The sequence below is a fragment of the Pararge aegeria genome, chromosome 9 (assembly GCF_905163445.1).
Source record: "Pararge aegeria chromosome 9, ilParAegt1.1, whole genome shotgun sequence".
In the NCBI taxonomy this organism is placed as follows: Eukaryota; Metazoa; Arthropoda; class Insecta; order Lepidoptera; family Nymphalidae; genus Pararge; species Pararge aegeria.
This window is the reverse complement of record NC_053188.1, coordinates 19,033,798-19,046,739: the sequence shown is the minus strand read 5'-3', so window position 1 is coordinate 19,046,739 and position 12,942 is coordinate 19,033,798.

Genomic DNA, 12,942 nt, shown 5'->3' with positions numbered 1-12,942 from the left:
TAATTTGCATAAAACTACTTTAAACGCATCGTACACCTTTTTTGTCTGTAATGCACGTAAAGCTTACGTTTTAATACACAAGCTCAATTATGCTATCAAACTATATTACACCTATAACAACTATAAGAGATTGAAAGTTTACGCGTTACAGTTCGAATGAATCCATTAACTCGCCCACAGATCCATCTCGGCAATCCATTAACCAGTGTTGAGGCAGCTCGGAGGACCTCTACATAAACACTTCAATAAATGGACATTAAAAGATATGTCTCCAATTTAACTCAAATTTATAGTCACAATAACACCTCCACACGCACTTTGAAAACTCAGTAGCGTTTATATATATGTATTCTGCATAGATTGCCGTTTTGGTTAATGACCAAAACATATTTAAAGCTCGCGGACAACGGAGAGAGCGGAGATTTTTGCAAAATAATCCGAGTTATCAACAATGAGTTGCGAAACTGAAATGGTATTAGAAGGTACACAGTTTGAGTGACTTATGACAGTAATGTCAAAACCTCGTGATAGATACCGATTCCGATTCACCGGAAATATCTGAAAACAAGGCGCAAAATGACATTTGAAAGTACGAGAATGATGATTTATCATTTAGTCTACTGCTGTACTAAAGGCCTCTCCTAATTGAAGAGTTTGCCAATAATTGATGCTGGGCAGATTTATTAGCGGTCGCAGTAGATGATAGTACTACCACAGAGGACGATGCTGCCCGTGCTTAATTATAACCAAACACAAATGATGATTATGTGTCAGTAATGTTTTTAATAAAAATATAATTTGGCAGTTGTGACCGAGTGTATCGAAATAACGATCCCACACATTTATTCGTGAAATCTATTTGTGAACAATAACATATCTTAACCACTAATGAATGAAACGATGATCACTGTAAAAGTATGAAACTGCGTAACAGTGATCACGCCCACCTCCAAACTTAAAATTAACCACTGTTCACTTGATATTTATCAAAAAATCTAAATACATTCAAAAATATTAATTGAAATAAAATAAGATACAAAAAAGGGATACACATAGGGGTACATTCGTAGTACAGCTCGAATTAAAGATCTTTACAAAACAGCTACATTGCTGTTTTGTAAAGATCTTTACAAAACAGCAATGTCTCTGTTACAGTCGATAGTGTAGTATTCTGATGACTTCGTGGTATATTATTAGTGGGTTACATAGTCCCCCACGAGTTTCGCCATAAACTTGGAGAAATGACCCGTTTATACTTTATACTTCATAAAATTTATATGCACTTTTATTTGGTCAATAAAGTTCGATTTGTCTTTCTGTCTGCCTGCGCCGACCGGGGAATCTCTAATGTCTCTTGAGATTTGGGGTGAAGGAGTAATTAGATTATTTTGATATAAATCCAAGTCACTCGTTCTGTACAGCGTGTAATTGATAACCGAAAAAAAACTTCACAGGCTTTATAGGTCGGTATCTGAGACTTATCTATGAATCCGAAAACCTAATCGTTTTTGAGTAAACCACTGCTACAGTTTTTACTGCAATGTGACTCCTGTCACTCAATTAGGTACGCGTCACGTAGCGTAGGTACTATGCGCGTCTCGGTATTTTATCTTCAATGGGGTTGACATAAGTAAACACTTAAGGAAGAATAAATGATTTTTTCAGGGTGATTTTTTTTTCCTTATGAAATATACTCGTATCTATGCATCCTTCAACATTATTTCGTAATTCGGTTACACGTTGTATAAAATACTTTTTAATTAAATAGTGGTTATTAGTGGGTTATTACGTATTTTAGGTACTTATAATATGTTATTTTCACAAGCTACAATATTTTCATTATGTAGGTTTGGATGACAGATTATAAATTGTAATTTCAAATTTAATTACGCACCTTTTCCAGGTACGGGAACTATCTTTATGGGTACTCACGTAAACTAGTGGTTGCCTACTGGTAAACTGTGCCGGACAAATAAGTTCGAAATAAGTATGAAAAACAAAACTTAAAAATAAATAATAAATTAATATCGAATTTAATCAAACAATAAGGGTTTATATTAGTCTGCACTTTTGGTTAGTAAGCAGACCAATCGAAGTACCATGGAAACCGCATAAAAATGTTCCTAGTAGTTATGACAAATCAATGCAAATATCACGACAATCAATAGCTTTGTTTGGTGCCAAACCAACAAACATAATTTTGCATTTTTAATGTTATTAGTAGAGATAAAGCCTACCTTTTATAACTCGTAACTCTACTTTTATTATTATAAAAAGACATCATCGTCCTCATGAAAACTGTGAACGATTAATAAAAACTTTCATTGACCACTAAACTAGCCTTTTTGCGGTGATATAAATCGTAGCATACGAAGTGAAGTCGACTTAAGAATGAATTGTCGTTTTGTTGATTTATTACCAACTTACATGTTTGTTTCATGATTCGATTGTAGGTAGATAGGTTTTGGTGGTTGATATTGAAACTATATGGCAGAAAATCACGTGAATCCCTCCGTGAAAAATTTAAGAAATAGGTATGCCTCACAATATATTTATAACAAAATAGCATTTGTAAGACTGAACATTACTCTTTATAAAAGAAAAGTGGATATAAACAACCGCCTTAGTCAGTTAGTGACATATGCATATCGTTTGCGAAAGGTGCAGAAATCATTTGTGGGATTGAGTTTATGATTTTATAATATGATGACCTGCCAATGCATAACTGTAAACAATGTGTTAAAACACATTTAATAAATTGTGGCTACTATACGATTGATGAATTTCTTAACGACAAGGCTGCTTGGAAGCGGCTCCGCTCTCATCTCTCACAAGATAGAAAAGTTATTATGTGTTTATTTTTTCATTGTAAACTGTAAAATTTTGTTGAAAAATAGCAATCTGCTGAGTTTCTTTCCGGCTATTCTCGGTGGAATCTGCCTTCCGAACCGGTGGTAGAGTCACTACAAACAAACTGACTTGACGTTTTAAAAGTGCTTATATACTGGGCCTACTTAAAACAAATTAATTTTGAATTTTAATTTGAATGTTTGAGTGAAATACGTATAGTATGGTCGTAGGTTCAAATCCCACCCATTGTACTATGGCATGGCAGTGTATGCACAGAGTATGCAGAAAATCTCCAGTTCGAGTTATAAATACTTAAGGGTAGGCTTTTTATATCTCTTACATATCATAGCCTTAAGTTTTTTATAACTCGTATTAGAGATACAAATATATATATCCCTCTATGCACGCCTCTGCCTGATGGTAAGTGAACATTCAGTCTAACTTGCTAGCGGGCTTACTTGTTAGTGGTATGAGTGGGAATACGGGTTTAATATGTAACGGTTCCAACCCTGGGGTTGTAATGGTTTTGGAATTACAATCATAACTCCACTAGAATATTAATCAGTCTAAGTAGCATCATACCGGAACGCTTTTGCGAGTAGAAAATTCAGATATTATAATTTCCAAATTATACCTGGTGGAGATCAAACCCGGGACTTTCTTCTTATAAGACTACAGCGCTTTCCCCTGTGCCAGAGAGGTCGACAAAACAATAACATTAGTAATCCACACTCGCGATGAAGAAGTTGTGTCCATTAATTTGAAGCGTAGGGGTTAGGCCTCATGTGCCTGTAATTACACCGGCAAGCACGCCCTTCAGCCGGAACGCCGGAACACAGCATTGCAACAATCTTAGTACCCAAAACACAAGAACCGCTTACTTTGGGGCTAGATGACTATGTGTGTATTGGCGTAGTATATTTAAATTTCTAAAAAAAAAAAAAGGTTCTATGTGGCTCAAATAAGCATGATGAAAGTACTCCAGACGACAACTGTCACAAAATTTCTACTACTATTAACAACTCTTGTGTAGGTAAACTTTCTTAAGGTACACAACGTTGTAATATCTGAATATTAATTTAATTTTCTCCAACATAGGTACATCTCCATTCACCTTTGAATCTCGGATAAAGGATGTAATACATTTAGTTGAACATTGAGATATGGAAGGGTAGAGAGGGGCAGCTCAGGGTATCGATACACCCTAAATATCATGCGAAGTTAGTTTAATAGGTTTAGTTAAGGTAATAATTTTAATAGAGCTATGTATGTGTGCAGAGAGGTGACGGCATATCACAGTTGTCTCCTCTTCCCGCGGGTCTCGTACGAGGTGACTAAGGGAATATAACGGAGAACGGACGGCAGCGTCCTCTCTGCTACTACTACCATCTACTGCGATCAAACTAGTATACTAGTGCTCAGCATAGGCAGAGTTAGGAAAGGCTTTAAGTTCTGAGGAGTGCACTGTTAAAGGCTATATTGATGATGATGAACAAGTAATAAGTTTTTATGAGAAAGGAGAACTGTACCCCTATGATGTATAGTTTGAAGACTATGATGATGACTGCGTAATACAGTTTTGGTTACCTGTATTTAGAGCAACACATTGTGGCTAGATTGCGAAAGCACAATGCACGGCTTGCCATAGAATAAAAGATAAAAATTATTCATTTTTTTATTCCACTAAAACCTTGACTGCAATCTCACCTGGTGGTAAGTGATGATGCTAACCAAGCAGCGGGCTTATCTTAGGGCATATGGTAGTCATACCCCGAATCGGTTTTAACGCGACATCGCAACGGAACACTAAATCGCTTAGCGTTACGTATGTCGGTAGGGTGGTAACTAGACACGGCCAAAGCCCACCAAATTCACAAAACTTCCCCGCCCGGAATTGAATGTGGGACCTCCTACTTAAATTCACAGCATTCACCGTTGCGCCAGGGAGGTCGTCAAAAAAATCCTTCGATTAGCGATCAAATTTTCGTGCCCACCTGACAAAGCAGCAGGGAATTATAATAGTAAAATAAATAAATATAAATATACTACGACAATACACACATCGCCATCTAGCCCCAAAGTAAGCGTAGCTTGTGTTATGGGTACTAAGATAGCTGTTGAATATTTTTATAAATATAATACATTAAATACTTATAATATACAGATAAACACCCAGACACTGAAAAACAATCATGTTCATCACACAAACATTTTCCAGTTGTGGGAATCGAACCCACGGCCTAGGACTCAGAAAGCAGGGTAGCTGCCCACTGCGCCAGTCGGCCGTCAAATAGTATTTTATTATTACACGTATATTCGGGTATTATTACTACTTGTCTGATAATGCTCGGAGAGTTATAGATGAACAAATAAATAAATAAATATACTATGACAATACACACATCGCCATCAAGCCGGAAAGTAAGCGTAAGTTGTGATATTGGTACAAAGATGACTTATTAATTTATACATACTTATAATATACAGATAGACACCCAGACACTGAAAAACATTCATGCTCATCTCACAAACATTGTCCAGTTGTGGGAATCGAACCCATAGCCTTGGACTCAGCAGGGTGGCTGCCGACATTGTCAATCGACCGTGAAAACGCCTTTGATGTATACTTCCAAAACTAATAAAACTTAACGTAAAAAAGTGCGTGCGAGTCCCATCCTTATCCTCGTGCGAAAGGGCGAAATTAACGATTTGCAAGCGATAGATTCGTCTTGATTTGACTCGCGTTTATGGTAATTTAATATTTTGGACCCCTTGATGCGCGAGGGTTGTGTCGAGTGGGGTGGTTATTGCACCCCTATTGTACACCTTGGCATTCGAAATCGCATACGTAGTTGTGTAGAACTTTGAGTGATTGCGGATAACGAACAGACAGATAGACTGGTAAAATCGTTATTAAACTTCCATATTTAAATAGCATGAAGAGATAATGTTAACACGATACGTCGGCACTGAGTAGCGGATACAGTCGAATCGCGCATCCAAACAGTTGACATAACTACTTTGTTGATATCCTGGGGAAGCCTACATTTCCCTTTGTATCAGTCATTTCTAATACTGTTAAGATCTGGGACACCATTTTGGCTTTCGCCATCATTGCAGTCTACTAAATACCAAAAGTGAAACGAGCGAGCGTGAGCACACATCATAGACTGAGCAGTGTATGCCCATGACAATGACATACGCAAAAACATTATATTTAGTTTTATTTATTTGTTTCAAACAAACACATAAAAAGTAAGCCAAAGAATACAGATAAAGTCGGTGATTTCCACACTAGGATTCCCTGTGTCCTGGAAATCATTTCCTTCCAGATTGAATACAATAAAGTTAAATAAAGGTAATTTAATAATTAAAAAAAATAAGTAATTTAAAAATACTGCTTATAGAAACATAACTTTATGTATTTCATGGCAACCTTTATTTTATAAGTGTTCGCAAAATTAGGTATAATTAACTTCATACTATTTTAATAAATGTACAATTTAGTAAAGATGAAATTGATGTCAAGTTACCAAATTACTACCGCCCATTTAGTTACCCGACGATTACGACGTTTTTTTTTTATATTTGTTTTATATATGTATGAATTTAGAAAGCAATGCATAAAGTCGTTAAGAAATGTGATACATTGCAAAATAATTTAATTACACTAACAACACTTTATGAGCCGTTCGAATCGTATCGAATCAAAATAGAAATTTATGTTTTGAATTTAATAATCGCGATAAAAGTCACATAACTAAGTTATAGCGCATAGAGGATTTCTTGGGGTGCAGGTCTGAAGGGGTTACTTTGAAGGACCTTTTATCTCGTCGTTTAGTTTACTGTTACCTAGATTGTTACTACGTGCCGTGTGGTGACGGCAGATAAGAATACAGTTGTCACCACCTCGCCATATCCCGCGGATGTCTTACGAGGTGACTAAGAGAATATAGCGGACAGCAGCGTCCTTTATGATACTACTTTAATTTACTGTTTTCACCGACTCTTGTTGGGACAGGCGTTTATTCCAGCAGTGAGCTGTTACTGGTTATCATCACGCACCCTTAGGATAAGAGTGTTTAACTTACATAAAAGTCCTAGAGTGGAGACCACGAAGGGCAAGAGTATTGTGGGACGCCCTCCAACACCATGGACCGATAACGTAAAGAAAGTTACAGAGGGTAGGTGGAAGTTTGAGGAAACTATGTGACGCCTTTTGGGGAAGGTGTAATGTAAATCAATGGATATCCAAAAGCCAAAAATATGACCCTTACATTAAGGTACTACTGTAACTTGTACTGTGTACTATGAAAGCTTATAGCTATCCTGTAGACAATTGAGATAGAGGCTCGGAAGACATCTGAGTAATAAAGGAATTCAAGTTTGGAAGCTAAGAAAGTCAGAAATTAGGAGATCACAGAATAGTCGAAAGTGACGGAGTCATGTCTTGTGTGTGTTTTTGTGCGTGCGTGTGTGTGTGTGTGTGTGTGTATGTGTGTGTGTGTGTGTGTGATATAATTACTACGACAATACACACATCGCCATTTAGGCCCTAGATTGTGTTATGGGTACTAAGATAGCTGATAAATTTTTATGAATATAATACACATAAATATAATATACAGATAAACACCTAGACACTGAAAAACATTCATATTCATCACACAAACATTTTTTTACAGTTGTGGGAATCGAACCCACGTCCTTGGCCGCAGAAAGCAGTGTCGCTGCCCACTCCGCCTGCACTGGATTGGGACTCCATAAGTTCATCATGAATAAGAATTAAAATTAGTTAAAGGACTAATAACCAGAGTAACTGATAAAGTAATAGGTACGTACATGAAGGGTCTTGTGTACTTTCTGTATCATCTCCATTTTTTTAAACACTCTTTTTTAATAATGTCTTTACTTTATTTATTAATGTTTTTGCATAGGTTGAACGTTTTAAATGAACCCTTTTCTTTGACAGTGTGACACGCGACCGTTATGTGAGGTAACTAACCCCCTTAATAACTGTTTTTTTTAATCCAATTGGACAAAAACCATTGCAGAGTAGAGCTAATGTCTCTTACAATAAGATTTATATGAATAAAGGTACATTGTATTTACGGCAGGGGAAACTAGTGTCACACTTTAGCAATTATGCAGATGGAGAAACAAGAGTAGTGAAAATTCAAAATTCATTTATTTCAAGTAGGCCCAGTTTATAAGCACTTTTAAGACGTCAAGTCAATTTGTTTGTAGAGACTCTACCAACGGTTCGGAAGGCAGATTCCACCGTGTAGAGCCGGCAAGAAACTCAGCAGCTTGCTCTTTTTCAACATCATTTTACAGGTTACAATAAAACATAAATACATAATAAATTTTCTATCTTGTGAGAGATGAGAGCGGAGCCTGCTTTCAAGCAGCCTAGTCGTTAAGAAATTCATCAATCGTATAGTAACCACGATTTATTAAATACTTTTTTTTAACACATTGTTTAAAGTTATGCATTGGCAGGTCCAACATTACCGTGAGAATCAGATTATTAAAGCATAATATATTAAATCCCACAAATGACCATTCGCAAACGATATTCAGATGCCACTAACTTAATATGTCTATTTTGAGTAAGGCGGTTGTTTATAACCACTTTTCGTTTATAAAAAGCAATGTTTTGTCTTACAAATACTATCTTGTCATAAATATATTGTGAGGCTACCGTAAGAATACCTATTTCTTTAAATTTTTCACGGAGGGATTCACGTGATAAGATAGTGTGGGGATTGTTCAGAAATATAGCTTAGAAAAATACTAATTACACTTGTCACAATATTTAGATATATTATGTGACGAGTAGTGAACACATTTAAGTAGAGCAGTAGTATTGATACAACTGATGAAAATCTTAATAGAATAGTTCCGGCTGCCCTTTATGATCTTAAAAAAAATTGAATAATGTTGATATTGGAAAAATTCAACTGATGGACCTTTTACCAGCTAGAATATACCTTGCATACTGATGGTACATAACTAACAGACTTGACGTTGCAAAAGCGCTTTTAGAGTTCGCCTACTTGAAATAAAATAAATTCTTCTTTATTTTTTATAAACTGAATTCAAACTTGAAAACCACATCTAGGTTTTAGCCTTTTTTTTGTGTTAAAAAATATCGGTCAATATTACTAGCCAACTAGAATCGTCGTAAACCAACTGTATGATTCATATACTGTTAGCGTCGACCGGTTAGCTTTCACAGTTCTAATAAAGTTTTTTGTACAATCTATAATGAAAGAATATTTATTTTGTATATTAAACCTTAAGCCTATGGACATACGGCATGCAAGTAGAGGCAAATAGGGGAGGTAAAGGGACAGTATGTGAGGTTGACTGATAAAATATTTTAGGTAAAGGGTTGCAATGACTTTTGCTTATGAGTTGTAGATGATTAATGTATTTTGGTACGCTTGAACTTCAGTTTGGACATATTTAGGTGGGATTTTACTAACGCCACGGGTTGCATACTGGCGGAAAGGCGTTGCTTACCCTATTGCTTTAAATTGTTGCTTTGTATTCATTATCTTAATTTTCACGGCCATCGGTCTCCTCTCAGAATGACGTGGGTTTAGGCAGTAGTCGATCATGCTAGCTAATTACGTATTAAATTAAAAAAATATATTTTGGGTCCCCCATACAACAGACATGATTATTTAGGCCGCTTTTATAGATAACTAGCTGTTGCCCGCGAATTCGTCTGCGTTTGATTTTGTTTTTTGATGTTGCATTAAATTTAATTGTAGTTCTAAAAAAATTTTAAAGTATTCAGTCAAGCCTTAAATGAGGTGTTTGCTGATGTCCGCTGAGGAGTTCTGTCCTCTATCTCCAACCAAAGTTTAGGCAAAATAAAACACATATTATAACCTATATAGTACAAAAACAATTATTTAAATCGGTTATAATTTGTTGGAGTGGAGTTGGTGTAAAATCGTCAAACACTCATCCCCTCTCCCAAAGGAACCGAGCGAGTCGGGATAAAAAGTATCCTATATTACTTCTTACACTTCCAAGAATATGTGTACAAAGTTTCATGAGGATCGGTTAAGTAGGTTTTGCGTGAAAGCGTAACAAACAAACTTACATTGACATTTATAATATTAGTAGGGATAGGGATAGGACGGTACGGAGCCTATGTGCATGAGTCCGACTCGCACTTGGCCGGTTTTTATTTAATACGCAGTGTAAATTAAATCACATCAGATATTATTTCCAGCGCATCTAACATGTTATTTCAAAATCCACGTCGATAATTTCGCGAAATCATAATCATTAAGAATAACATCCACAGCTAGCGGGGGACGCAACAAAAGCAAGGTGCACACGGGCGGCGCGGTCCGCGCGATCGCACGCGACAGCCGCCATTGTACTCTCCCCACTGCAGCTCGCGTTAAATATTATTATCGCTGGATTTATTGCACGGAAAATTGCACTTATTGTCGTTACTCGACATATATCGCCGTGTCGTAAATAATTTTTATGTTAATTACCTAAGTTCGTTAAGGTGGGGCTTGTTATGGATTGTAACGGTTTTCATATTATTATTTTTTCTATCTAATGTAATATCATAGAACTAATGTACTTGTTGCCCGTGACTTCGTTCGCGTGGATTTTAAATGTTTTATTTATTCTTATACAATTTAGCCCTTGACTGCAATCTCACCAGCTGGTAGTGATGATGCAGTCTAAGATGGTACCGGGCTAACCTGTTTGGGTCCCCTTAACCTAATTATGGTAGTGGTAGTAATATTAGGCCCATACCCCTAATTAGTTTATACGCGACATTGTACCGGAACGCTAAATTGCTAAGCGGCACGTATTTTTCAGAAAACTCCCACCAGACCAGACCAGAGAAAAATCTGAAATTGTAAATTTTCAAATATCTCGAACCTGGGACCTCCCATTTAAATCAGCAGCGCTTCGCCACGGAGGTCGGCAAATTTATTAACGTACATTTATATACCATACCTATTGTCTCGTAGGCTAATAGTTGCCATAGTATATTGCCATAGTATATCGTCTGCGTAAGGTGCAGGGATCATTTGTGGGATTGAGTATACGCTTTTATAATATGATTCCTAAGGTGATTTTGGACCTGCCAATGCATAAGTTTAAAGAATTTGTTAAAACACATTTATTACAGCGAGGTTACTATACAATTGATGAATTTTTTAATGACAAGGTTGCTTGGAAGCATCCGGCTCCGCTTTCAGCTCTCACAAGATAGAAAAATGAATGTTAAAATGCAAAATGTAAATTGTTGATGTTGGAGAAGAGCAACTGCTGAGTTTCTTGCCGGCTTCTTCTCGGTAGAATCTGCCTTCCGAACCGGTGGTAGAATCACTACAAACAGACAGACTTGACGTTTCAAAAGTGCTTATATTAGGCCTACTTGAAATAAATGAATTTTGAATTTTATTCGACTAAGGATCAAGAAGTCCTAGCTCCGATTCTCAGGTCGGGCTAGAAGTATCACAGAAAAAGATAGATATTTGTTTTTAAATTGAGTGAAAAATAAACTATCTTTGAAGATTTTGCTATCATTGAATATTTATAATAAAACGCCATTGAAGAAGCCGTTATTTCGAAATCTCAGATCGAGAACTAAATATTTAATTCGATTAACCAATAAAGCAAAGTAAGTAAAATCTGAACTTAACTCGAAGCAATAGTTTAAATTTAGTGTTGTAAAAAAAGCACGGTCTACCTAATCCCCCATACCTACGCGAGCTCGGTAAAGCAGGGGTTACACTGTCGCGAATTGTCCGTGCGTGTGAACCCGCGCAGATACCATTGTCGAGGGTATTAGCTAATGTATTGTGCAGGGACACCGTTCAGAATTAACTCTGTTTTTGAATCGTTGATTAAAAACGACTGTTGTTTTTTTGCGTGATGACTGCCAGTCGCCGGCTTTAATGAAATTAGCTTTAAATAAATCTTTACAAATTGCTCTAGAATTGGGTATTTTATTTAACGCTGATAAAAAATCAGGGAAATGCTATCAGAATAGTATATTACTACGATTATTGTGGTATTATAGGAGCATGGGTAGGAGCTCGACTTCGCTTTCGGGGGGCCGTGTTCGAATCCCAGCTCATCTCTAACTTTTCTAAGTTATGTGCGTTTGAAGTAATTAAAATATAAATTGGTTCAACGGTGTAGGAAAACATCGTGAAAAAACCAGAATTGCCTGAGAGTTCTACATAATGTTCTCAGATGTATGTGGAGTCCACCAAACAGCAGTGGGCCACCGTGGTGGACTACGGCCTTAACCCCCCTTCTCGTTGTGGGAGGAGACCCGTGCCCTGTAGTGGGCCGGATATAATTCGATCAGGTAGGCACGAGTCGGGCAAGAATTATAAAATATTTTTTTGTTACTAATTCTCTTAGATTGGAGTTAAGAAATTGGAATGGTGCAATCTCGTGCCTTGAAGAGCATAATAAGTCGTGTTCCCGTATATATTATATTATATTAGCTAATATCTTGTGATAAACGTTCAAGCCCATGATGGCCTCATTGGTGTATCGTGGTGGGTATATGCTCTATGACAGAGAATGGGCTGACAATGAGACCTACAGGATAAAACTCAGCAACCACCATAAAAATAAGTAAAGAGAAATAGTCAAGTAAAACCACTCGAATACATATCATAAAATAAAAAAATTACAAAAAAAAACAAACTTTGTTATACAACTAAAAAGCAAGAAATAAATATTTTCTACGAGATTTTATAGGTACATATACTTCGTATATCCTTTTAAATAGTAGCAACATGTACCATAGTTCTCTTACCAAACATGTACCATAATCGAATCGCAACCCGTGCCATACTTATTATTGTGTCATTCCAGTGGTCATCCGTTATCTTCATCAAATAAATAAATGAAATGAAAGTCTCTGGGTGACCGAGCTTTGCTCCGTATTTTTTTAATAAATAGTAAAATAAAAAAAAACGGGTAAAAAAAGGGGTAAAAATTATAATCTGGACTCGATCGTCGCGTAGCCTTCTGATTACAGGAATGCCCTATTTCCCACTTAAGTTAGTTCAAAAACTT